The sequence below is a fragment of the Taeniopygia guttata genome, chromosome 37 (assembly GCF_048771995.1).
Source record: "Taeniopygia guttata chromosome 37, bTaeGut7.mat, whole genome shotgun sequence".
NCBI lineage: Eukaryota > Metazoa > Chordata > Aves > Passeriformes > Estrildidae > Taeniopygia > Taeniopygia guttata.
Window position 1 is genome coordinate 4,487,518 of NC_133062.1, and position 27,316 is coordinate 4,514,833.

A 27,316-nucleotide genomic window follows, 5' to 3' on the forward strand; every position below is an offset into this window, starting at 1 on the left:
CTGTTCCCATAGGAATTGCCCTTCCCCTCCCACACCCACCTTTGTGCTCCAGAGCCTCCCGACCATATCTGATGTATTTTGGGGGCCTTTCCACACAGGTGTGCCCCAGGTAATGCTTCATCTGCTCCACCATGATCCCTCTGGATTCCCAGCACCTCTGGGTGATCCAGGTGGCACCGCTGGACACTGCAAAGCTCCCGGATCCCAGCAGGAAAGAGATGAAATCCCAGCCCTTGTAGCCGTACTGGTGGAATCCATGGACGCTCTGTTGGACAGGAGGTCACAGCTGGAAACCCCTTGCACTGTGTGGAGACCTGGGAACGAGGAGAGAACAGACCCATGGAGTCGTGTCCCAGCCCCTGGGAGCCCCTTGGAGCTCCCTGGATTCCCATCCCAACCCCACAGATCCCTCCCATCCCCAGAGATCCCATCCCAGCCCCTCAGAGTCCTCCATTCCCACAGATCCCAGCCCAGCCCCCGGCTCCCCCCACTGCCCCTGCTCTGGTTGTACCGGCCCCGTCTCCAGGTCACTGTCAGCCACGGGCCGGTTCCTGTCCTTGAGCAGGGTCTGGATATCCCAATATCCCAGTTCTGGTTATCCCAATATCCCAGCTCTGGCTATCCCAAAATCCCAGCTCTGGCTGTCCCAATGTCCCAGCTCTGGTTATCCCAATATCCCAGCTCTGGCTGTCCCAATATCCCAGCTCTGGTTATCCCAATATCCCAGCTCTGGTTATCCCAATATCCCAGCTCTGGCTATCCCAATGTCCCAGCTCTGGCTATCCCAATATCCCAGCTCTGGCTGTCCCAATATCCCAGCTCAGCTCCCACCCCCATCCCCGGTGTCTGTGCCTCCATCTGGCCCAGCTCGCTGCCGCAGCGCTCGCAGAGGGTCCCGTCCACGTCCCCCACAATCAAGGACTGGGGGACCCCCGGGCCGGGCTGTGACAGCGCCACTTCCAGGAGCTGCAGGGAGTGGAAAACTGGGGGGACACAGAGATTTGGGGGAGCTGAGGGGGCTGAAAGTGAGAGTTTGGGGATCCAGGGGGTCCACAGGCCAAGGAAAAGGGGGACATGAAGAGCAGGCAGAGCTGGGAAGGAGGTTCAATGGCTGAGATCCAAGGAAAGGGGGTGCAGGGACTGGGAGAGCTGGGATGGGGTGTCCAGGGAATCCTGTGCCCAGGAAAAGGGGTGCCAGGGCTCCTGAGTGTAAGGAAAAGAGGAGCTGGGAGCTGGGAGAGGCAGGAATGGGGGCCCAGGGGTCCCAGGTCAGGGAAAAGGGTGGGGCTGGGGGCTGGGAGAGGAGGGGGCTGGGAACATGTTGAGTTGGTGCCAGATAAGGGGGTGCAGGGGGGTCTCAGTGCCGGGCAAAGGGGTAAAAGGGTGTCTTGGTTCTCAGGAATGGGGGTGCAGGGGGGTCTCAGGGTCACGGAAATGGGGGGGCAGGGATGGAGAGGTAGAAGGGAGTTCCAGGGGTCCTTGAGCCCAGGAAAGGGGAGTCCAGGGTTTCCCAAAAAGGGGTATCAGGGTGGGGACACCCGGGGTGTTTGGGAAGGGGGAGTTCAGAGGGTCTCTGGCTTTGCACAAAGGTGGGGCTGGGGGCTGGGAAAGGCAGGAATGGGGGTCCAAGGTGTTCCAAGGTGTTCCAGGATCAGGCACACGGGAAATCTAGGGGCTGGGAGCAGGGAAAAGGGGAGCAGAGGGCCCTGATGTCCGGAAATGGGGGATTCAGGGGGGTCCCTGTGCAGGATAAGGGGAGCAGGGGGGGTCCCGGTGCCGGCAATGGCGATTCAGGGTCCCGGTGCCGGGGTCCCACTCCCCCCTCGCCCGCCAGGAGCGCCCCCAGCCCCAGCGCTGGAGCCACCGCGCTGCTCCTCCTCACTCCCAGTATGATCCCAGTATGATCCCAGTAGGATCAGTCACCCAGGAGCTGCTCCCAGTATGATCCCAGTACAGCCCAGTCACTCCTGGCATCCCCCCACCCCTCTCTGCGTTCCGACCTGTCCCGGCTCCATCCCCGCCCCTCCCGCGGCTGCGGGGAGGAGGAGGAGGAGGGAGGAAGAGGCGGAGCGGCAGCGGGAGCAGCAGGAGGAGCGGGGAGGATGAACCGCGGGGCTCCGGCTCCGCCTGAACTCGCAGCACCCCGGGAGCGTCGCCCCCATCCCGCAGGTGCCCGGGGAGGGGGAGCTGGCCCCAAATATCCCGGGGCTCCCTGGGTTTGGGGTTTTTGGGGGGATGTTTGGAGCTGGCAGGGCTCCAAGGCCGAGCCGCAGCTGCCCTCGGGGGGACATCGGGGGTCCCCGGGAGGTGTTTTTGGGGGGTCCCGGTGCGGGTGGCGGCAGAGCCCGGCGGGGCCGGGGGGATGCGGGTCCCCCCGCGGTGCGGGTTGGGCTTCCCGGCCGGGCCCTCCGAGCTCTGCCGGGGCCGCGTGGGGACCGCGCGGGAGCGGCGGGAGCGGCGGGGGGACCCCGGATTTGGGGAGCCCCGGGAGAGCCGCGGCTTCCCTGGGCGGGAGCGCAGAGACAGGAGAGCCCCAGGAGCCCCAGCGGGGACCCCGAGAGGGGGGACCCCTGGCAGTGCCGGCACCCGGCAATGGGGGGTGCTGGGGCTGGAGGGGCGGCATGGCCGGGAAAGGGGTTCGGGGGTACCGGGGCCGCCAGGGGCTGCTCCCAGCAGGTGCCCAGTTCCTACCCCTGTGTGCTTCCAGTTTCCTGGGCACTCCCAGGATGAGCCCAGTCAGTCCCAGTATCACCCTGGTCACTTCCCCTCACTCCCTGCAGGATCCCTGTTTCTCTCAGTATGAGCCCAGTCATTCTCAGTCATTCCCCATTATGACGCTATTTGCCCCCAGCAAGTCCCAGTTGCTCCCACTTTTCTCCGGTGTGTTCCCACTTCTCCCAGTTGCTCCTAGTATAGTCCCAGTCACTCCCAGTATGATCCCAATATGAGTCCAGTATGATCCCAGTCTCCCCCAGCAGGGCCCCAGTCACTCACACTTGCCCCCAGCATGGTCCCAGTTGCCCCCAGCACATTCCCAGTGGCTCCCAGTGTGGTCCCAGTCACCACCTGCATGTTCTTAGGTACTCCCAGTACATCCCAGTTGCCTGGAACATTCCCAGAGTCTTTGCCAGGCACTCCCAGTTACCTCAGCATGGTTCAGCTGCCCCCAGTTTTATCCCAGTCACTGCCAGTACATCCCAGTTGTCACCTGCATGACTCCTGTCATTCCCAGTTGCTCCCAGTTGCTCTCAGGGTGTGTGCATTTGGCTCCCAGCATGGGCCTGGCAGCTCCCAGTAACCCCCCGTCAGGGTCCCTTGGCACCCACTGTAATCCCAGTATGATCCCAGTCACTCCCAGTATGATGCCAGTGCCCCCCAGTGTGATCCCAGTTGCTCCCTGTCAATGCCGACATGACCCCAGTAACCACCAGTATGATCCCTATGACTCCCAGTATATCCCAGTCACTCCCAGCATACTCCCAGTCCCTCCCACTTCCTCCCAGTTACTTTCAGCATGATTCCAGTTGCTCACAGCCACTCCCAGTCAATCCCAGTATGATTCCTGTCACCCTCCATGGAGTCACCCTCCTCCCAGTCTCACCCAGCATGGACCCGGCTGCTCCCACTGTGATCCCAGTATGATCCCAGTTGCTGCCAGAATAGTTGCAGTTGTTCCCAGTTCCTCCCAGTATGATCCCAGGTGTCCCTAGAATAGTCCCAGTCCCACTCAGCATGGTCCCACTCACTCTCAGCTGTCCCCAGCATGGTCCCAGCTGTTCCCAGTGTGGTTCCAGTCCCCCCAGTATGGTTACAGACACTCCCAGTATATTCCAGTTGGCCCAGTAAGGTTCTGGTGACCTCAGAATGATCTCAGTCTTTCCCAGTTACTCCCAGTTGCCTCCAGCATGATCCCAGTTTCTGGCAGTTGCCCAAAGTGTGGTCCCAGTCGCTCCCAGTCTGAACCCAGTTTCCCCATTTGTGGTCTCAGTGCCCTCAGCACAGTTCCAGTACCTTCCAGTTGGTCCCAGTTGCTTCCCATGTGTCCAGATTTTCCTCCCAACATGGGCCCAGTAGCTCCCAGTGACCCCCAGCCAGGAACCATTCACACCTGCTGGAATCCCAGTGGCTCCCAGGATGATCCCAGCTGCACCCAGTCCCCCCCAGTATGGTTCCAGTCACTCCCAGTATGATTCCAGCCCTGCCCAGAATGACTCCCTGTCACTCCCAGTGTGGGCCCAGTTGCTCCCAGTCACCTCCAGCATGGTTCCAGTCACAGCCAGCACACTTCCAGTCATTCCCAGTATGATGCCAGCCAGTTCCAGTAGGATCCCAGTATGAATCCAGCACGAGCACAGCTGCTCCCATTATCATCCACTGTGGTTCCAGTTGCTCCCATTTACCCCCACTGTGGTTTCAGTCTCTCCCAGTGTATCCCAGTTGCTCCCACCATGTTCCCAGTCACTCCAGTTGTCCTCAATTGCTTCCAGCCTGATCCCAGTTGCTCCAAGTAAGATCCAGTAGGATCCCAGTTGCCCCCAGCATGCTTTCAGTTGCTTCCTGTTCTCCCCAGTGGGATCCCAGTTGCCCCCAGTTGTCCCTTGTATCAACCCCATCACTCCCCATATGATCCCAGTTGCTCCCAGCATGGTCCCAGTCATGCCCAGTTGTCCCCGGTGTAGACCCACTCACTTCCACTCGCTCTCAGTTCTCCCCAGCATGGTCCCCGTTGTTCCCAGTGTGTTCCCAGTCACCCCAGTAAGGTTACAGACATCCCCAGTAAATCCCAGTTGCCTTCAGCATCTCTGTGGTCATTCCCAGACACTCCCAGTGATCCCAGTAAGGTGCTTGTTATCCCAGTATGATCTCAGTCATGCCCAGTATGTCCCAGTTGTCTCCAGCCTGCATCCAGTCATTCCCAATTCCTCCAGTTTGCTTGCAGCATGATCCCAGTTTTTCTCAGTTGCTCCCAGTAGCCCAAAGTGGGATCCCAGTTGCTTCCTTTCATCACCAGTATGAGCCCAGTAACCTCCAGTATGATCCTTGTCACATGCCAGCACTCCCAGTATGGTCCCAGTATAATCCCAGTAACTTCCAATCACTCGCAGTATGGTCCCAGTTGCCTCCAGCTACATCAGCCCAGTCAATCCCAGTATGATGCCATTTGCTCCCAGAGTGCTCCAAGTTGCTCCCAGTCACCCCCAGTACAGGGATGCTGTGCATGGTGTGTTCCCAGTCACTCTCAGACACTCCCAGTATTAGTCCAGTCCCTCCCAGTATGATCCAGAGATGATGCCAGTGTGCTCCCAGTCAGTGCCAATATGAACCAGTTGTGCTCCACATGGTTCCAGTTGCCCCTTTCACCCTCACTGTCCCTCCCAGTCTCTCACAGTGTCCCCCAGTTCCTTCCAGCATATTCCCACTCACTCCCAGTTCCTTCCAGCGCGATCCCATTTGCTCACAACCGCTCCCAGTCAGCCTCAGTGTCGTGGCACTCACTGCCAGTATGATCCCAGTCACCTCCAGCATGATCCCAGTATAAGCCCAGTCGTTTCCAGTCATCCCCAGCAGGCACACAGTGACTCCCAGTTCCTCCCAGTTGCTCCTAGCATGATCCCAGTTGCTCACAGCTGCTCCCAGTCACCCTCATCATGCTCCCAGTCACTCCCAGTATATCCCATTTGCCCCCAGCATGGTCTCAGTTGGCCCCTGTAGGCTCCTACTCTGTGTCAGTATGATCCCAGTACGATCCCAGTCTCCCTCGGGGTGACTGCAGTCTGCCCTGGCATGGGCCCAGCTGCTCCCAGTATGATTCCAGTACAATCCCAGTACAAACCAGTCCTTCCCAGTGCTGCCACTCCTGGCATCCCAGAGCCCTCTCTGCGTTCCCCCCTCCTGATCTCCTGAGAGGAGCCCCAAGGGCGGGCAGTGCCCAGGCAGGGTCCCCAGGCAGCCCCAGTTTGGATGTGCAGCCCCCAGTTTCCCCAGTTTGCCTCTCCTTTGGCCCGGGCCGGGTTCCCCCCTGGAACAGCGGCTGGGAGCAGCCGAGAGCCCCGCGCTGCCCATCCCGACCTGTCTCGGCTCCATCCCCGCTCCTGCCGCGGGCTGCCGGGGCTGCGGGAACGGGAACCGAGGGTGTCGCTGCTGCTGGGGGAGGAGGAGGAGGGAGGGAAGGGCAGGGATGAAGGAGGAGCGGGAGGTGGGGATGGGGAGGAGGAGGAGGGGGGATGGAAGGGGAGGGATGGAAGAGGAGAAAGAGGTGGGGATAACAAAGAGAAGGAGGAGGAGGGGGGGGATGGAAGAGCAGGGGCGTCAGGAAGAGGAAGAGGAGGTTGAAAGGCGGATGGAGCAGAGCAGAGAGAAGCGCGCGGTCAGCCCTGCCTGAATTCGCAGCCCCACCTGTGGGATCATCGCCCCCCATCCCGCAGGTGAGCGGGGAGGGGGAGCTCGGGCCAGGTCTCCTGGGGGTGTCTGGGTTGGGTTTTTTGGGGAGATGTTTGGAGAAGGAAGAACTGCGAAGCGGAGCGGAAAAGGCCCCTTGGGGGGACTCCTTGGAGCCCCGGCAGCCCAGAGCAGGGAAGAAGGGGAGAAGGGAGCCCGGGAGCCCAAACAGCCCCAGCACCCCTGAATGGGGAGAGCCAAGAGGGGGGAGCTTTTGGGATTGCTGGGACTCCCAGCAGCCTGGGGAGGGCGGGCAGCGAGGAGAAGGGGGACCCCCAATCCAAGCGTGACCCCAGCAGCTGGGACAGGGGGTAGCCCCGAATAGCAAAGGGGAGGCAGCAGGGACGGGGAACTCCTGGTAGGCTTTTTCAGGGCTGGATCTCGGTGTTTGGGAGGTTTTTATGGAGCCCAGGTGGCCAGGGACTTGTAGGGATGGACTGGGACAGAGGGAGATTCCAACTCCACGTGCTCATCCCTTGTTTTCCCCAAACCAGGATTTCCCATTCCCAGCCCCTGGGAGGCTGCGAGGAAGAGGAAGAGCCTCTCCTTGTCCTTCCTCCCCCAGGGCAGGAGCTAAGGATGGAGAGCAGGGAGGACAAATCCCCGCGGCAGAACCTGGTGGAAGAGGCCATTTTGAGCGGCTCCACGGCGCAGGAACCCGACAGGGAGGAAAAGCCCCGGAGATCCCGCACGAGGAGGGGCTGCAAAGGCAGATCGCGGGGATCTGAGGGGGAAAGACCCACCCTGGGCCGGGGAGGCGGCTGGAGATGGAGCCAGAGCTCGGAGCTGGGGGTCCCTGAGCAGCTCCATGATGGGGAGAAGCCCCACAAGTGCTCGGAGTGTGGGAAGAGCTTCAGCCACAGCTCCAGCCTGATCAAGCACCAGTGGATCCACACTGGGGAGAGGCCCTACAAGTGTTCCGAGTGTGGGAAAAGGTTTCAGACCAGCTCCTGTCTCCTCCGGCACTATCCGGTTCACAGGGAGGAGAGGCCCTTCTGCTGCCCTGTCTGCGGGAAGGGATTCAGGAAGAACTCCAACCTCACCACGCACCGGCGCATCCACACTAGGGAGAGGCCCTACGAGTGTTCTGAGTGTGGGAAGAGCTTCAGCCGGAGCTCCCACCTGATCGTGCACCAGAGGATCCACACTGGGGAGAGGCCCTACGAGTGTTCCAAGTGTGGGAAGGGGTTTCAGACCAGCTCCGATCTCCTCAAGCACTATCGGGTTCACAGGGAGGAGAGGCCCTTCCGCTGCCCCGATTGCGGGAAGGGATTCAGGGAAAACTCAAAACTCATCAGACATCGCCGCATCCACACCGGGGAGAGGCCCTACGAGTGTGGGGAGTGTGGGAAGAGCTTCAGCCAGAGCTCCAGCCTGATCATGCACCAGAGGACCCACACTGGGGAGAGGCCCTACGAGTGTTCCAAGTGTGGGAAGAGGTTTCAGACCAGCTCCTGTCTCCTCCGGCACTATTGGGTTCACAGGGAGGAGAGGCCCTTCTTCTGCCCCGACTGTGGGAAGGGATTCAGGTTCAACTCCACCTCATCCAGCATCGCCGCATCCACACTGGGGAGAGGCCCTACGAGTGTGGGGAGTGTGGGAAGAGATTCTCAAGGAACTCTCACTTGACCGAACACCAACGGAGGCACCGGTAAGGGAAGCCCTGTGAGTGCCCCGAGTGTGAGAAGAGCTAAACTCCATCCCCCACTGGAAGACCCACATTGGGCACAGCCCTGGTGACCCACATTCCCTGTCATCCATGTTGGGAACACACCTGGCTGCTTCTCCTTTTATGTTGACCTGCATGTTTTTCTCTTCTCAATCTCTCTGCTCTCCAAAAGCCAAGAGGGATCAATCTTTCACCTCAAAACCACTCACATCCCACTGACAACAAATGAATTTTAACCCACAGAGCCTCAATCCTGTCGGAACTCAAAATGTCCCTCAGACATTTTTAGAGGTTCCAGGCCTTGGTCAGAAGCATTTTAGACCCTGGCAAGCAGCTGAAAACAGCTGTGATTTTGAGTTTGAACCATGGAATGAATTACCAACTTTAAAGGTGGAACAAGCAGTCACAGAGGGTTAGATGATATAGTAAAAGTAGTCACAAATTAGAGGGTAAAATTTTTTAGTATTGTACAGGGGGGTTTTAACACCTGTACAGGGGGGTTTTACTTTGTACAGGGGGGTCAGGAGTTCTAAGATGGAGGAAAGTGGGCCTGATCCTGTTCTTCCTCCTTCTTCTTCCTTACCTCCATGTTCTTGGTGATGTTGGCATTTTTCTATTGGTTTAGGCTAGGGACACACTATTCAACGTAGATGATAGATATTGGCACATTATTGTAAATATAGTACACGTAATTTTTTGTATATAATGTTTGTACCATCCCACTGAGGGGCAGAGCCCCACACACTGCCCTGCAGGACAGAGCTGCGGCAGGGCAGCAGAACTTGTTATAGATAAGCAAAAATAAACAACCTTGAAAACAGCACAGACGAACTATGGCTTCTTCTTTGGCAACGGGGCAGAAAGACAGAGACTTTCTACAATCTCGGAATCACCAATACCCACAGATTCCGACAATTGGCGTCCCTTGGCGGGCATCAGCAAGAACAAGAAGAAACAGCAAACAACCTCCAACCTTCATCAGCAGAGAAAAACAAAAAAATAAAGAAAGGAAGAGGAACAGAGCACAAATGCTCTCGGCAGATTCCGGGAGGAGAGGAAAGCTCAAGATAAGAACCTGACCTTCACCAAGACAGCTCGTCTGGAGGACAGCCAGGAGGAGGAAAACCAGAAGCGCGCCTGGGATTTCTCGCCTGTGACCTGCTGGACGATGAACAGCGCCATCTCCGGACTGACCTCGTGGTGACTCAGCTTTTGGTGAGAATGGTTGAAATTAAGAACATGGGGAAGGGATGCTCCCAAGGACAGACAAAAAATTTTTTCAGCCCTACAGGGCAAGACTTTTACCCATCTGGTAGAGATAGCCTCAAATGAGATGAAAGCTTTGTTATTGTGGGTGCAGTATACTCACCCGCACATAGATGTACATCTTTTGTTTGAGTTAAATTTTCGTAAGGGATCAATAAGCAACTGTATTACCGAGCCACAGGAAAAAGAAAAAAAAAAGAGAGATAAGACTGCCGCAAAAACTTTTGCCTTCAGCAAGGACAATAAGAGTCATTTTCACAACGCGGCATTTTAGACTGAACAGCTAAGGCTCCTATGGGAGCACAAGGAGGAAGATGGCCCAGCCAGCAGCTTCGGGCAATTTTCCTCACCAGGGGAAGCAAATTGCCTCCCGAAGAGGATCGGGAGGGGGGGTGTCTCATCATGTCCTATGTCTCCAGGTTCACACTGTTCCTCAAGACTCCTCAAATCTCAATTTCTAAGCTCCTCAGCTGCAGAAAATCCCCAGACAGTGAGACAAGCCAGGCACAGACGCAGCCCTCGGTGGAGGAAAGGACTGGCCACTGTCCGAGTCCAAACCCACAGTGGGGGGGCAGCGGCGCCGGCGGCTCCTGGGGGGAGGGGGCAGACGTGAGTGCAGAGCGGAGGGAAAAGTGAGAGAGAGGAGAGAACTCTCGCAGCTGCGCGGGTGGGGAGTTCAAAGCAGCCCGTGGTGCAGGCGAGAGGGGGGGGCAGTGGGAACCACGCGGACGCAGGAGGCGGCGGGGGCGCGGGGGCGGCGGTCAGACGCCCGGAGCGCCCGGTGATGCGTTCCATGACGAGGGTCCGTGAAACCACAAAAGCGATGCGCGGGGAATAGCTCCCAATTCACAGCAGCGGCGCTGGCCAGACCGGCGGCTGGACGGAGAGCTGGACTCTCCTGTCGCCGCGGCCATGGCAGCGCGCATGCGCGAGACGGTAGAGCAAAACCCGGAAGTCGGAGCGGAGATCTCTTGCACCTCGAACGCACGGGCACGGGCGCAGACGGCGTCGGGGGCGGCGGTGGCCGCCAGCCAGCCGTCCGCAGACTGCGCGGTGGCCGCGGGGGGAGACCCGAGCGGCGCGGGGCCGAGCGGGACGTGGTGCGGGGCTCCGGCAGCGCGGAACGCGGCGAGCACACGCTGATGATGTCAGCAGAGTGCCGAATCACGCTGGGCTCCGGCAGTGGCTCGGGGACCACGCGGGCCGACCCAAAGTGAGACCGGGGTGGCGCCAGGCCTGACAGAGAGAATGGGGGGGGATGTTCCCGAGGCACGGCCGCGTGGAGCCGGTGTAGGCGGGCGCGGTCGGGGCGGGGGTTCCTTCCCTTGTTCCCATGGCGACACAGACAGAGAGGGTGAATCCAGGCTGCGCATGCGTTTGCGAGAGTTAAAGCGAACGCGGAAGTGGCTGAGAATGGGGGTGCTGGGTTTGGAGAGGAGGATTGCAGAAGAGGGTTCAGCACAGCTGACAGCGGGTGTGAGCAGGGAGGGTGAGCAAGAGAGAGGCGCAGCCATCCTAACGCAGGCAGAAGCGGGGTTTGACTGCACCAGAAATGCTCCCAGTGCTCTCATGCCGGTGCAGATGGGGGCTGAGCAGAGCCAGTTGCAGGGATTTCTTTGATCAACCCTTCTCCACAGCAGGTGCGAGCGACGCACCACCCATTTCCTTTCAGCAGCGGCAAACAAAAAATCACAACAGCCACAGCAAACAATCTTTTACAAGCAGCAAATATCCTACAGCAATGCTGAGGGATGGGACTCCCAATTTTCACCCTGAAATGAAATTCCATCAGTCAGTCGCTTTTTGAAAACCAGTCAACACAAGGCCTTTTTTAAATCTCCCCAATGTTTCTAAACACTAACCCCAGATTTTTCAGTTAGGTCACAGAATTGATCGAGCAGACACGCCCAGCCGGTGTGATGATAAGTAATGATTGTGGAACACAATGTGAAAAAGAGATATCATAATGAAAATTGATATAGAGAATTAAATAGCATGAAATGTTAGTAATTTATTATATTAAGGTTTAAGTTAGGTTGTATTTTAACGTTTTATTAATGATAGAATTGATTTTTATATAGTTGGTTTGCGTTTAAGTTAAGTATTGTTTAATTAGAGTATATCACTTTAAGTTTATTTTAGGTTTGGGCCCTGAAGAAGTTAAGTTCATAAAGGTTTAATTGATAATGGATTTATATATTGTTAATTTGATACATATGGATTTCGTAAAGTTAATATAATTTAGGGATTCTTTACTAAGATTGTTATTTATTGAATTTAAGTACTGTTTGATTCAAAAATTATTTTAAGTTTTTCAAAGGTCAAGTTTATTTAGCAGCAAAGTTTAGTTGTTTTTCTTTGAGGATGAGAAGATAATGAACATTGATTTAAGGAGAAGTTATTGGATTTATTGAATCTTTGGTTTTGTTTTAGTATTTTCTGTTTTATTATAAGTTTATCAGTATATAAGAGTTGTAAAGGAATTTATTTTGAGTTTTCTGAGATTGATTTCATTGTTTAAAAATTAGTTTTATAGTCTGTTATTTCTTTGTATAGTGATACAAAAGGCATTTGTTTTCAAATCCTTTATTTTTAACTATTTAAGTGTTCTATAAATGTTATTGTTAAGAAATTTTATCATGTTATCAGGTGAAGATTTGTGCTTCGTTTTTTCATAGTGAATTCTTGTATGTTTTATTGTTTATGTAATCTTATCCAGGTTACATGCCATTCTGAAGTCTCATTTTGGATTTTAACTGTATTGTGCATTTTTCTAGGTGAACTTCCTGATTCGTTTTTATATCTCTTGTGAGCGGAATCATTGCATTTCTATTTTTCATCATTCTCAAATGTTTTTCAGAAAATCTCAGAGAGAGGTGCCTGAAGCATTCTGACAACCTCTTGCCATTGTTAATCTTACGATTTCTTCAATTGGCATCCTTTTCCTTCAAAAGAGTTTCAAGAAAAATGAATCTTTGTGTCATTTGATCAGTTTATCGGTTTGAACTTCAAGTGTTTATTTTATAAGAAAATGTTATAATAGGTTGTTATGTTTTAAGTATTATATATGTATTGTTGGTATAAGTTTTGTTTTATATAATATGTTAAGGGACATCTCTCCAGTTTAAAGTTTGGGTCCTGGCCAGACCCTGGTTTTAACTTGGACAGATGAGTTTGCCAGCAAAATTCAGAGGTTTCTGCACAAAAATGAATGATATGCAGGTCATTTTTGACCCATCAATTTGATTCTACAAATGTTACAACTGACACAGCTTTGAGGTGAAACTTGCCAGCCTTGCCCGGGAAAGGATGCCAAGGATTTTCACTGAAAACAAATGTTTCAGCTGTTTGCAGACTCTGAACTGCTGTCACAATGTTTCTAATGATCGTGCTTTGTTCATTTTTATATATGCTATTTAGAATATCTTTCTTTTGAATTTTCTTGAATTGTTATCGATTTTGATAAGTTTTATGCATTTTATTATTGAGATATTTTGTCTTGTTCTATATTATGGTTTACATTTCAACTTTCTTGTTTCAAAAGAAAAGAAGAGAAAGAGAGAAAAAAGGAAAAAGAAAAAAGAAAAGGAGTGAAGAAGTGCCTGAGATAAGGCTGAAATGAGGTTGAAGATTTTGTATGTTTTAATCTCTTGATATAATTATTTTGTAGACTTGATTTTGCTGATCATTGAGAAAAATATGAGGAGAGTGCTAGACACTGGACAGATAAAATTGAAAAAAACAAAAAAAATCGTTCAAATAAGTAGCTTTGAGCAAGGATCTTGTTAATGTTTCCACAGAAGTTGAAAGTGGGGTTTTTTAGTTTGCAGACCCTCAAAAACAATTTTTACAGATTTAGAGATGGGAGCTCAGATCATTATTGTGGCAGAGACCAGATTGCTGACAATATCAGGCAAAGATTTCTTAATCATTCATTTACATTTAAAGAAGAAATATTTTGAGTGGACAATCCAAAGTCGCAAGATTTTTCAATCACGTTGTTAGGGCATTCAGAAGTTCGCACAGTTTGTTTTCCAACACACAAAATGTTAAATGTAAAAGTGAGTTTCAGGGAAAAAACAAAAAAGAAGCCAAGAACCAATGGAAGAAATGACAGTATTCACTGATGGTTTGGGAAAAAACTCACAAATCAGTGGTCACGTGGAAAAATCAAAAAAAAACAGGGAAATGGGAATCAGGTATCACAATGGTACAAGGTTCACCACAAGTTGAAAAATTGGTAACAATAGTCAGGGTTTTTCAGTTATTTCAGGAACCCTCAATCTGATCACAAGTTCAGTGTATGTTGCAAATGTGGTCAAACAATTAGAGAAATTGCTTTTAAAACATACAGACAAGGAAATTTTATATTCATATCTATTATGCATGAAAATAATCCTAGAAAAACAGAGAACATTAATAAACACATCAGAGTGCATTCTTCATTTCTGGGGTTTTTAGTAAAAGAGAATGCTCATGTAAATAGACTCACAATGCCCATCTTGCAGACACTGCCAAACATTTTTGAGCAGGCAAAATTGAGCCATGCATGTTTTCACAAAAATGCACAGGCATTGATGGGAACCTTTCACCCTTCTGAAAGCCAGACAAAGGAAATCTGCTTGCCAGAGTGCCAGTTTGTGCAGTCTCCTGTATTTACAGGAGTGGTCGATCTGAAAGGTTTGTAAAAGCCTTCAGCTGTGGCAAGTTGATGTCACAAAATACCCATCTTTTGAGAGGCTCGAAAATATCCATATTTCAATTGATACATTTTTAGGGGCGATTTTTGCATCATTATATACAGGGGAGATCACAGAACATACCTGCAGACATTTTTTATAAGCATTTACATCATTAGGAGTGCAACAAGAAATAGAAACAGATAATGGTCCAATTTACACAAGCAAGGTGCTTGACAAATTTTTGAAAAAACAGAGAGTCAAACATATTTTCAATATTCTTCATTCTCCCTTAGGTCAAGCAAGCAAAGAACACATCACACCTTGAAATCCACTTGGATAAACAGAAAAGGGAGGAGGCAGGGTTGAACAAATGTGTTGAATTTTTTAAATGGTTTTTTCTCAGAGCCCACTCTACTAATTGTCAGATATGTTACAAACAGCCCACAGGAAAAACTAAGGGAAAATCCTTTCGTTTTGATCAGAAACCCAGAGTCAGGACAGATTGAAGGTTCATTTACATTAATAACTTGGGGCGAGGGTTTCGCTTGTGTTTCTACAGGACGAGGACTGATGTGAATGCCAGCAAAGCACATGTAACCTTATCGGGTGCAGATGCCAGTGGACGTGGACCCGAGAAGCAGAGAAGCAAGCACGCAGATGAAGGCAGACAACAACGCTGCAGACGTCTCGTTGGACAACGAGTGATCACCCAGAGACTTGGGGTTTTTTCTGAGAAATCAAGTGTTGTTTGGGTGTTGCTGCATTGCAGGGTTTCTCACAGAGGGTGGGGACATGGACATGGGATTCAGACAGATAGTGTTCATGTGCTTCATTCTTTCACCTGTTGCCTTGGGCAACAGGACAGATTTTCCCATGAGACAACCCAGGGAAAAAGTGTGGGAGACTTTGGCAAAAGCAGCTGGTCTGGACAGCATTTGCCTGACCCATTCGAAACCAGAGAAACCATTTTCAACATACTTGGTAGGTGTGCCAGTGGAGGGATGGTCAGTCCCAGGGGACATCCTTCCGGGGTTCTGAAGTTTTTTTCAGACCCTGTGGAGGGATGACATGTTTGGACACAGTTCCTTCCTGTGGCTCACTTTGAACCTCTGGATTTGGACATTTGGGTCAACAAAAATGAAATGGTGCATCAAATTTAATTCATCAGGAGTGGCAAAGACAGATAATCATACAATAGATGTCACTCCGAATCAGCCTTTTTATAAAAATGCGTCATCTTGGTGCAATCATACCAAAATGACAAGCAAACCATCCTTTCAACATCCAGCCACTTTACCGAAGGGAATGTTTTTCATTTGCGGGGACAGAATTTGGCCTGCTATCCCTGCAAAAATCAAGGGTGGTCCATGCAGCATTGAAAGATCTTTTGTTAACACACAGCAAAACCTTGATAAGAGAGCAAGGAAAAAAAAAATCTGATGAATGAAATGATCCAAATTGTGACAATGATAATGTTAATACCAAGAAAAAAGGCTCGGAAAAACTGAGTGGTTCTGCTTTCACAGCAGGTGGCATCAAAAAGAGCCTTGGTGCAGTTGGATCAAAAGAGGTTGTGGGCAGAGTAAAGATGCCCATGTCATTTCTTTTGCATCGAATGATTTGTTAGCTAGCAGTGAGAAATGAGAACAAAACAGTAATTGAACATCTATTGTAAACACATGGACACAAGAGTGATAAATTTAAAGAGGTATCAGAGGACCAAACACACCTGGAAAAAAATTAAATCAAAAGTAGATGGTGTGTTCAATTTGTTTCACTTTTCACAGTTGTAGAAAAGAGATTTTGAAAATAGTTGTATGTAATTATAAAATATTGTAATTCTTCTGATGATTGTGCTGTCCTTGCCTCAGTGCATGAGGCAGACCATAGACAAAGTTGTCAAAGAGGTGTTCTTGGTTCAAAAAGGAAAGGATCCCTTGAACAATATAGTCCAAATTCTGATGATGATGTTTCTACCTGGGACAAGTCTCGGAGAATTGCAGTAGCAATTTTCTCACCCCAAGAAGCATCAGGGGCGGCCTTGACACAATTGGATCATATAGCATGTTGGTTGAGCAAACACAGTCGTGCCATTTCGTTTGCACTGAGTGACATGTTAACAGACATCAACAGTGCAAGGCAAGCAGTGCTTCAAAACAGGGCGGCAATTGATTATTTGCTGCTGACACATAGGCACAGATGTGAGGAATTTGAGGGGATGTGCTGCATGAACTTGTCCGATCATTCAAAATCTATTCATGAAAATATAAAATAAATACAAAATAGTATTAGCAAATTGAACAAAGTTACCGGGTCCTGATGGGATGATTTGTTTAGCTTTTTTGATATCTCACTATTGTGGAAAGAACTTTTGAAAATAGCATTTTATATTCTTATAGGACTTGTAGTTCTTCTGCTTGTTCTACCATGCATTTTCGTGTGTATTTGAAAGACCTTGAACAGCATGATAAAGCGGGTGTTTCTGGTTCAAACAGAGAGGGGAGATGTCGGAACTCAAAATGTCCCTCAGACATTTTTAGAGGTTCCAGGCCTTGGTCAGAAGCATTTTAGACCCTGGCAAGCAGCAGAAAACAGCTGTGATCTTGAGTTTGAACCATGGAATGAATTACCAACTTTGAAGGTAGAATAAGCGGTCACAGAGAGTTAGATGGTATAGTAAAAGTAGTCACAAATTAGAGGGTAAATTTTTTTAGCATTGTACAGGGGGGTTTTAACACCTGTACAGGGGGATTTTACTTTGTACAGGGGGGTCAGGAGTTCTAAGATGGAGGAAAGTGGGCCTGATCCTGTTCTTCCTCCTTCTTCTTCCTTACCTCCATGTTCTTGGTGATGTTGGCATTTTTCTATTGGTTTAGGCTGGGGACACACTGTTCAACGTAGATGATAGATATTGGCACATTATTGTAAATATAGTACATGTAATTTCTGGTATATAATGTTTGTACCATCCCACTGAGGGGCAGAGCCCCGCACGCTGCCCTGCAGGACAGACCTGCGGCAGGGCAGCAGAACATGTTATAGATAAGCAAAAATAAACAACCTTGAAACCAGCACAGACGAACTATGGCTTCTTCTTTGGCAACGGGGCAGAAAGACACAGACTTTCTACAATCTCGGAATCACCAATACCCACAGATTCCGACATCAGCCTGCCCCGACTCAGCGGCAGCCACTCCCTCCACTCCTGTCCCTGGGCACCAGAGTGAAGAGGTTCCCTCAGCCCTAGCCAGGGACCTGCTCCCAAGGCTGCTGCCATGGACACCATGGCTGGCACCAGCTGGGATGCTCGGTTTCCACAGGCCGGCATTCAGGAATGGAATTACCCAATTTCCTGCTCCCGCTAAAACCCCGCTGGTGCTCGTTGCCCTCCAACCGTCCACTGAAGGAAAAAAATGGAAAGATCCCAGGCTGGGATAAGAAGAATTTACTGGGAACAGCAACGAGATGAGGAACAAGCAGGAATAGAAAAAAATTGACAACAGAAGGGATAAGAAAAACTATTTACAGGGGAAATTACATCACCATCAATTCTACCTTCCTGGCCACATGTCTCCTCCTGCCTGGAAAGGACACCCTTCTAAGAGAGAGAGTCCCTTTCCTGCCCCTGGCAATGACCTGAGGTGGGAGTGAATGTAGTGACAGGGCCATAGCCAGACCCTCATGTTCTTCAATCCCACATAAGGTCATTGGCAGGGGCAGGAGAAGGTACAGGTGTCTTCCCAGCATGGATCACAGGGAACAGGGATCACCAGGGCTCTTCCCAATGTGGGTTCTTCAATGGGGGGTTAAGCTGGAGTGGTGCACGAAGCTCCTCCTGCAGTTGGGGCACTCACAGGGCTTCCGTCACCGGTGGTTCCGTTGGTGTTGGGTCAAGTGAGAGCTCCAGGTGAAGCTCTTCCCACACTGGGGACACTCGTTGGGCCTCTCCCCAGTGTGGATGCGCTGGTGCCTTACAAGGGTGGAGTTTTGCTTGAAGCCCTTCCCACAGTCAGAGCAGAGGAAGGGCCTCTCCTCGGTGTGGACCCGCTCATGCAGGAGGAGATTTGAGCTGCTCTGAAACCTCTTCCCACATGTGGGGCACATGTAGGGCCTCTCCCCAGTGTGGATGCGCCGGTGGGTGACAAGGGTGGAGTTGTGCTTGAAGCCCTTCCCGCAGTCAGGGCAGTGGAAGGGCCTCTCATCTGTGTGAATCCGCTGATGTACAAGGAGATGGGAGCTGATGTGAAACCTCTTCTGACACTCGGGACACTCGTAGGGCCTCTCCCCAGTGTGGAACCTCTGGTGGATGATGAGGTGGGAGCTGCAGCTGAAGCTCTTCCCACACTCCCCACACTCGTAGGGCCATTCCCCAGTGTGGATCATCTGATGTCGTTTCAGATTGTTGCTCCGCCTGAAGCTCTTCCCACATTCCCCACACTCGTAGGGCCATTCCCCAGTGTGGATCATCTGATGTCGTTTCAGACTGTTGCTCTGCCTGAAGCTCTTCCCACATTCCCCACACTCGTAGGGCCATTCCCCAGTGTGGATCATCTGATGTCGTTTCAGACTGTTGCTATGTCTGAAGCTCTTCCCACACTCCAAGCACTTGTAGGGCTTGTCCCCATCGTGAAGCTTCTCAGGGACCACCAGCTCTGAGTTCTGGCGGAAGCTCTGCCCACCTTCCTGACCCAGAGTGGGCCTTTCCTCCTCAGAGCACCCTGGGCTGGGTTTGCAGCCCCTCCTTGTGTGGGATCTCCGGGGCTTTTCCTCCCCGTTGGATTCTTGTGCTGTGGAGTTGCTCAAAACGGCCTCTTCCATGAGGTTGTGCTGCAGAGATTTGTCCTTCCTGGTCTCCATCATCAGCTCCTGCTCTGGGGTAGGAAGGACAAGGAGAGGATGGGATTTGCCTCCGTGCCACAAGGAAGGGTAAGGAGATCCCCCCAGTGCATCCCCGTCAGGAGAGCGTCGGCAGCGGGGCTGTCCTGCAGCCAGGGGCCAGGCTGGGCCGGGAGATGGAGCAGGAGAGAGGGGGAAAGGGGCACTGACTTCCTCCTCACCTGCCTCAGTGTCCCAGGGCATCTTCCTCTTCCTCGCAACCTTCTCCTCCATCTGACGAATATTTGGGTACGGGAAATCCTGTTTTGGGAGGAAAACAAGGGATGAGCACATTGAGTTTTGTACTGGTTTGAAGGCCAACCAGGAGGAGACTCTAAGCCAGAATGACAATTAAATAAGAAAAGTAGGATCAAGGCAATGATACAGAAACACTGGTTTAAACTCACAGAGTCAGGATATAACCTGACACCGCGTTGCTCAGGGTGGTGGTAGCAGTCTGATGAAATGGTGGCTGCAGTCCGGCTGGAGTGATGAACGTGATTCTGTCAAAGCAGTGATCCTGTAGAAGGGTCTGGTCTTCCTCTGCAGGTCCAGTGGTGCTTATGGAGCTCTTGTCCTCTGGGAATGCAGTAGGCAAGGTGGTCGTGGTGTTGCAAGGGTGAGATTATATCCAGGTAGGAATGCTTGGTTCCTCCCCCTGGGCGGAGCATCCCCCAATGGGATGATGTAATTTTATCAGCCCTGCAGTGACACTCAATGGCCCATTAACAGAAGATGGCCCCTGGAGGGCGTTATCAGGGCTGAGCCATGGAAGAGATAAAGAACACTGCCCCACCTGTTGATAACAGTTTATGGAGATGGTGACTGAAAACACTTTTGGTTACATCCGACACTGTAACATGAAACAGTGAGGCAATCCCTGCTCGGGGTGGGGGGTGAACACCACCCACCTTACCCAAACTGGCTCAGGTGTAAAACCCCCACCCCGGGAAGGCCACGCACACAGGGGACAATGTCACACTTGCCCTGTCCCAGGGGAGATCTCTGTCCCTGTCACTCGCTTGCTCTCCCCCCTTTTCTCTTTCTTTCCGTCTCTCTACCTCACTTTTACTGTTCAATAAAATCCACTTAGATTTGGTGACCTTTGCACCTTAATTGGGGCAGAGGCATCTCTCTAACAATTTTATTAACCAGCTTGCAACATTATTTTGCACAGTGAGTTCAGGGCACTGTTGTCTGACCCCAAGTGCCTTTTTGAAAACAGCATGGTTCTCTCCTATGAGGAGGTTCTGCCTCTTTCTGGAGGAACTCTTAGAAACTTGGATGCAGCTTCCTCTGAGCAACTTTTGGGAGAACTTATGAGGAAAATGGCTGTTGTGGGTGGCCAGTGTAAAGAAAATATAATCCTGTCCTTCCCTGAAAAGTTTGTTTAAGTCACTGGAGGAAAGGGAGCAAATCATACCAGTGAAACTGACCAGGATCAGTCACCCCAAGGTGAGGAACACAAGGCTACTAAAGTCCTACAAGAAGCCCAGCTCAAGTAGCTAAACTCCCGAATAATTAGTGAATTCGCAGGCTTGGGGGCTTTTCCAAATATGAGAATCATTATTTTCTTCATTCCCGTCACCTTTGTGACAGCTACACAGACCTTTCCCTTCCTTTTAATAATCTGTATTGGGACAAATTTCCATGTTTCTTTTTTGGAACCGGCCAGCATCTGAGTTGGAGTTGTGCTGGAAGTGATGGAATTTGGAATTCCCACAGAATTGCTTCTGCTGCTGGTTTATTAATGTTTGGGATTTGTTTGTGTTTCCATCACAAGTGACTTGTGGGAAGAGCAAATATTGCTCAAGGCATTTTATGGAGGGTTAAGTTTAATTTCTGCTGAGTTTGTTTTGTCTTGTGCCCAGGGGATGCTCAAGGGATCTCTGGTTTTGGTTTGGTCCTAATTTTCTTCTGATTTGTCTTTATCACTTAAAAACACCTGAAAAATGACTAAAAAGAGTATTGATCAGAGATGTCAAAAGTCCCACCATTTAAGAGGTATCTGAGGTGGGATTTATGGTTTGGGAACGTATTCTGGAGGATTTGTGTGTTCTTGGGGGATATCTGGTAGTATTCTCCATATCTTTGCACTCCAAAAGCCAAACTGGATTGCTCTGTCACCTCAAAATTATTCAATCCCACTGGAAACCCCACAATCTTACCCCAAAATTGCTCAATCCCACCTCAAAATGGCTGGTTCCCACCTCAGTCCCATGCCAAAATTACTCAATTCCACAGCCTCTAGGGTGAGATGGTGTAGGAAGGAGATCGGGAGAGGGAAATCCAAATTTGAGGTTGTGGGATTAGGATTGTGTGGGCCTGGGTGGTTGTGATGTATTTTGATGGTAAATAAAACTTCCAGAATTATTGATTTCTGTCCCATTCATTTTCTGTCAGTTCTGGTTTGCTTTTCAGAGTGCCGCCTTCTCAGCTGATTTTGTTTGTGACCTCCTGTCCCAGACTGAAAAGTAAGATGTGTTCTATTTCCCATCTGTTTGGCAGTTGTCCTGTGTTAAAGTGGGCAGTTTTTCCTTATCTCTTCCACAATCAGTCCCCCCTCAGGGGAGACATCTGCTGATAATGGGCTATTGAATGTCACTGCATGACTGATAAGAACTGTAACATCCCACTGTGAGATGCTCCACCCAGAGGGAGGAGCCAAGCATTCCTACCTGCATCTAATCTTGAGATTCTGGCCCACCAACACAGCTTTTTCTGGGCTGGATTTCTCAGAGGAACAGCTGCCTCTTCCTCTTCAGAAGAAGACACCCTTTTCTACAGGATCACTTCTCCAACAGAACCATATCTGACACTGCAGGAGGACTGCAGCCAGAATTCCAATTGGACTGCAGCCAACACCCTGTCCAACAGGGTGTCAGGTTGTATTCTGGCTCTCTCAGTGTTGTTTTTGTTCACTGAATTGTTCATATTTTCATTTTCTTTCCTAATAAAAAGCTGTCATTCCTGCTCCCATATTTTTACCTGAGAGCCCCCCTTAATTTCAAATTTATAACAATTCAGAAAGAGAGTTTACATTTTTCCATTTCAGGAGAGGCCCCTGCCTTCCTTAGCAGACACGTGTCATTCCAAACCAAAACACCTCCTTTCTCTCCTGCCTTCCTTTGCCTGCTCTGTTTCTCTCTCTGTGTCTCCCTTGACCCAGGGCAGCTCTCACCAAAGACCCTGTCCTGATTTAATTCCCAATCCATGAGCTACGACAACCACAGGTGAAGTTATGACGGCTGGCAGTGAAATGTCACTGTGAGATCTTGCTCCAGTTGGCTGTTGGCTCTTCCATAAGAGCTTTGCCTTCAAGGGCAGGGACATCTTTTCCTGGCTGGGAACTGGAATTCCAGCCCCTGGGAGTGTGTGCCACGGATCCCAGAGGGGCATTCCCGAAGCTCCCAGGGTGTTGCTCCTGCCGTGCCTCCCAAGGAGCTGTGCAGGGCAGGGGACAAGGTGCAGCAGCTGTGTTGGTGCTGCAGTGCCACAACAGCCCCTGGTTCCAGGAGTTTCCACACTGCCAACAGCGGTTCCTGGGTTCCATGATGCCCTGCTGTGTCCCCATGGATATTTGGTGTCACTATGGCCACCTCACTCCATGAGCTTCCGCAGTGTCCAAATGGCCTCCTTGGATGGGCAGTGTCACCATGGACCATTGGCTCCATGCAGCCCCGCTGGGTCACCATGGACTCCTTGGTTCCATGAGGTTCTGGGGGTGTCTCAATGGTCTCCTTGGGTCCACAGTGTCACAATGGACCACTGGATCCACGTGGCCCTACTGTGTCACCATGGCCCCTTGGTTCCATGGGACCCCAGGGTCACAATTGACTCTTTGCTTCATCATCCTATGGGAGAGAACTGTCCTTCTCCTCCAGGGGCCTATGGCCCAAACTGGGATTCCTTCCCCAAATTTTCTTATATGCTAAGATTTTTCCCTGATGAAACTTGCCAATAGAAACAGGTCTGGCTGCCTTGGCCACCCAGGGGCCACCTCTCATCTGCCTTTCAGACACTGGGTCCATGTGCGTTTCTTGCTTAAAAAGCATCCATCTCAACCAGGCACCCATGGCCAAAATTTGGGATCTGCCTCCCAAATTCCCTATATACAAGAATAGCTCCCAGAAAAATGATGCCAGGACAGAGACGTCTGGCTGGCTTAGGCCTCTGGTGGCCGCCATTTATCTGCCCCTCAAACACCGGTGTTCCGTCCTTTCCTTCCTTTGGAAAAGAACCGTCCTGCTCCCCCGGATGTCCTTGTCTGAAATTGGGATTCCAACTCTAAAACTCAGTACATTGAAGGATTGCTCCCAGGCAAAATCTGCCAGTACCATCAAGGCTTGCTGGCCTTGGCCTCTGGTGGCTGCCCCTGCCACACTGGGGCTCGGTTCTTTCCTTCCCATGGAGATCACTGTGACACTGTGGGCACCTCATGGAACCAAGGGGATCATTGTGGCACCACTGGAGCCCATGGAACCAAGGGGCCATGGTGACACCGCGGGGCTTCATGGACCCAGAGACCATTATGGCTCTGTGGGGCCTGATGGAACCATGGAGACCATTCCGACCCTTCAGGGCCCGGTGTCACCAAGGGGGCATTGTGACACCTCAGGGACTCCTGGAAGCAAGGGACCATTGGGACACTGAGGGGCCCCATGGAACCGAGGGAACATGGAACAGGTCTGGCTGACTTGGCCTGCCAGGGGCCACCTGACAGGTCTGGCTGATATTAGAATGCCAAGGGCTGCTTCTCATCAGCTCCTGGAGCACAGGGGCTCTGTGCTTTCCTTTCTATGGAAAAGAACTTTTCCTCTTTTCAGATGCTCATTGCCAAAACTGATATTCTCCCTAAAAAATTCCTATATGCAAGGGTATCTCTCAGAAGAAAATCTGGCAGCTCTGGTTGGCCTCTGGTGGTCACCTCTCATCCCTCCAGGAAACATTGGCGCTCTCTTCCTTCATTCCTGTGGAAAAGAACCGGCTTTCATGTCCAGGGCCCATGGCCAAAATTAGAAGTTGTCCTCCCAAATTCCATATATCCAAGGATTGCTCCCAGACAAAAGTAGCTAGGACAGACAGGTCAGGCTGGCCCTGTCCTCTGGTGATTTTCTTAGACTCTGAGATGAATGTTTTCATTTGAAAATACCTTGGAGAGGGCCCAGAGATCTCCCAAGGTGGGATTTTGAGGCCTCGGGCAAATGACCACTACATATGGACAAAGGAGTTCTGTGCTCTGTGCTGCTGTGGTGGTTTTGCATCACAGAAGTGATGTCCTGAGAGAAGCTGCTAGCAGTTTCCTCCGTGTCTGACAAAAAAAAACCAATCAGTAATTAGCTTTGAGAGCTGACAATCTGTTAAACCACTAAGCAAACTGCAGACGCCTCTGTGCAGACCCAAGTTGAAGATGAGAAAGCCTGGCTGGGTCTCTCTCCCCTCTGGCCCCAAAGAGGTGCCAAGGCCGGCACAGCCCCGTCTCGGCCGTGGGGCCGGGCGGCTCCTGCCGTGGGGCCGGGCCCCTTCCCAGGGAGCCGCCAGGCCCCATCGGCTGCCGGGCAGGGCAGGGGAGGCCGCGGGGCCGAGGCCGGGCCGTGGCTGCGGGTGCTGACATCTGGCCGCTGCCGAGCCCTGCCCCGCCGCCAGCCCGGGCCCAGCCGGGATCCGCCGGGCCCCAGGAGCAGCCCCGGGCCGGGCCGGCTCGGCCGAGGCTCTGCCGCCCTTGGGCTTCGCCCGCAGCCAGCGGGCAGGGGAGGAGAAGCCATCGGCCCCGGCCGTGCTGCTGCTGGGCTCTGGCCTGGCTGCTGAGATCCTGGCCCTGCCCCAGCGCGGCCCAGCCTGACACAGCCCCAGCGCAGCCGCTGCAGAAACCTCCATGGGAAAACAGCTCCGGCCGCAAGGACCGAGCCCGGCCGGGCTCACGGAACCATCTGCAGCCCCGGGCAGATATTGACTCTGCCAGTGCTGCCATCCTCCCTGCAGTGAGAGAAAAGGACACAGGGCAGGCACACAGAGGAGCAACATGAACCCACTGAGGTCAGTGAAGAGGAAGTTGAGTCCCAGATGGGAGGGATGAGGAGATGCCCCCTTGATCTTGGGGCTGAAATCCTCTGGTAAAGCTATGGAGAAGGATGTCATGGATACATCAGACTCTCTTTTTCCCTATAACGCATTGAAAAATATGCGGAGATTATTTGTTTCAGTAAAGGCCTCCACACTAAAGTAAGTAAACTTTGAAGTAGTCGTGATCCCAGAGAAGTTTGAAAAGAAAGAATGATGAGACCCTGTGCCCTTAGTGAGAGAACACATCTGTTCCCAGAGATGAAGATGAATTCAGAAGCAGGTGAAGAGAACCTTTGCTTTTAAACAGCCCATCTTTAAACTAATACCCCATAAGTTAACATGGGCTATAAACACAGCTGTGGGAAAAGCTGTGAAAAAAATGGGAGACACTGTACAATTACAGATTTTTCCAGGCAGCTGGTTTTCGTGGAAGTGAAAAGCCATGACATAAGTGTTTTCTTGTGGATAAGTCACCATAATTCTAATAAGAGGAACTACTCTCCCTAAGTGAACTGACAGAAAATTTTAGGTTTGGTCTTTTTATATTGTCAGGTTGTATGGAGAGGGGACGTGTTCTGGAAGATGTGTTCTGTTCTATTACTCTTTCTTTTAGTTACCATTGATAAACTTTTCTTTCAAAGTTTAAACTTTTCTTTTGAAGTTCTGAGCCTACTTTGCCTTTCTCCTAATCCTATCTCAGAGCAGGAAATGAGTAAGTATATTCTAGTGAGTGCGCTGGTAATCAAGCAACACTGAACCCACCACACTCATTAATGCATTGGCCGAGAAATATCAAAATGATGAACCAAAACCACTACTGAAACTTCCTGTTGAACTGCCCCAGATCAGAGGGAAAACAAGTCACAGCAATGGTTTGTCAGGACTTGCTTGATCCTGATGAGCCCTGAGGTGCATTTGGAACTGAGCCCTGGAACCTCAGGGCCTGAGAGGAGATTGCACAAACCTTTCCAGGAGTCAAAGTCAAGAGAAAACACCAAAAGTGTCTGGAGGTGTTAATGGGACCCACCGAGGTCCATCCCCAACACAGGCTCCTCATAGACTCCTTGGAGTAGAGAACTGGAGGCCAGGATGGCACAAAAACCTCTCAGATACACTCAGTGTGGAAAGGAGAAACCAAAGTACCTTAAAAACTTTGAGTATCTTAAAGTATTCATGGTCCCCACTGAGTCAGTACAAAGCTCTCAAGGGACTCATTAAAGCAGATAATTGGGGCCATGATTGCACAAACATTTCACAGAGTCTGGATCAAATGGGAAACACCAAATACCTAAAAAGAAGTGAAGTACCTTGAAGCATTAATGAGCCCCACTGAGTGTTGTTACTGACAAAGCCTCTCCAGGGACTAATTGCACCAGATAATTGGAGGCCAGGATTGCACAAACCTCTCAGAGACTGCAAGGCAAAAGCAAAGCCCAAAGTCCTTTGAAAAACCTGCATTCCCTGGGAGCATGAAGGAGCCCCCAGGGCCATTCCTGACCAAGGCTCCCCAGGGACTCCTTCCAGCAGATCCTTGAGGCCACTGGGATGTGGGCTAGGGGGGGATGCTGAGGGCAGGACCACGGGGTGACAGTGCCCAGCCTGGCTGGGGCTGTGCCAGGAGGCCCCAGGGCCTCAGGACAAGGTGTCTCCTCCCAGCCCTTGGTGGCACAGACCCTGCTGTGCCCCAGGGCACCAAGACTTGGCTTCTCTTTGTCCCCACCTGTCATCAGTGCCTCCAGTTCTCTGCTCTGCCTGGGGCCTGGGGACACTTTCTCAGTCGTGTCCCTCAGTGGGACCCATTAAAAGTCCAAGAAACTTTGGAGTTGGATTCTGACCTGGAGTTCTGGAGAGGTTTCTGCAGCTCCCTCTCAGGGCCTGATGTTCAGGGCCTGAGCACAAAGCCCCAGAGGGTCATTAAAGTCCTTGTGCTGTGTCTGTGCTGCTGAGCTGGGCCGGGCTCCTGGCACAGAGGGTGATCCTGGTAACCAAGGAGAGCTTCAAAAGCACATTTCTCTTGCTGAGCAGCTCTTCTCCCAGCCCAGCAGGGCTGGGGCACTGCCTGCAGCCAGCCCGGGCACAGCACAGAGGCACAGAGAGCTTCAATCAGTCAGGGCTGGGAAGGGCTGAGAAGTGCCTGGGGCAGAATCACTGCCAGCCCTTGGCACAGGAACCTCTGGCTGCAGGACAATGCAGCTGCAGCTCCTGGAGTGATCTCCTAAAGCTGGAACATCCCAATGCCCACAGACCCTGTGAGTGCATTCTCTGCTCATCTCCTGTGCAGAGCAGCCAGGGGTGCCCAGGGCTGTCCTGCAGAGCAGGGTCC

The 27,316-nt window shown here is 51.4% G+C and overlaps 1 pseudogene; it reads left to right on the plus strand.

Annotated features, from left to right (window-relative positions):
- The window catches only part of LOC116807532 (uncharacterized), a 1,256,502-nt pseudogene extending 1,248,145 nt beyond the window's left edge, over positions 1–8,357 (plus strand).
- The last annotated feature ends 18,959 nt before the right edge of the window (positions 8,358–27,316 follow it).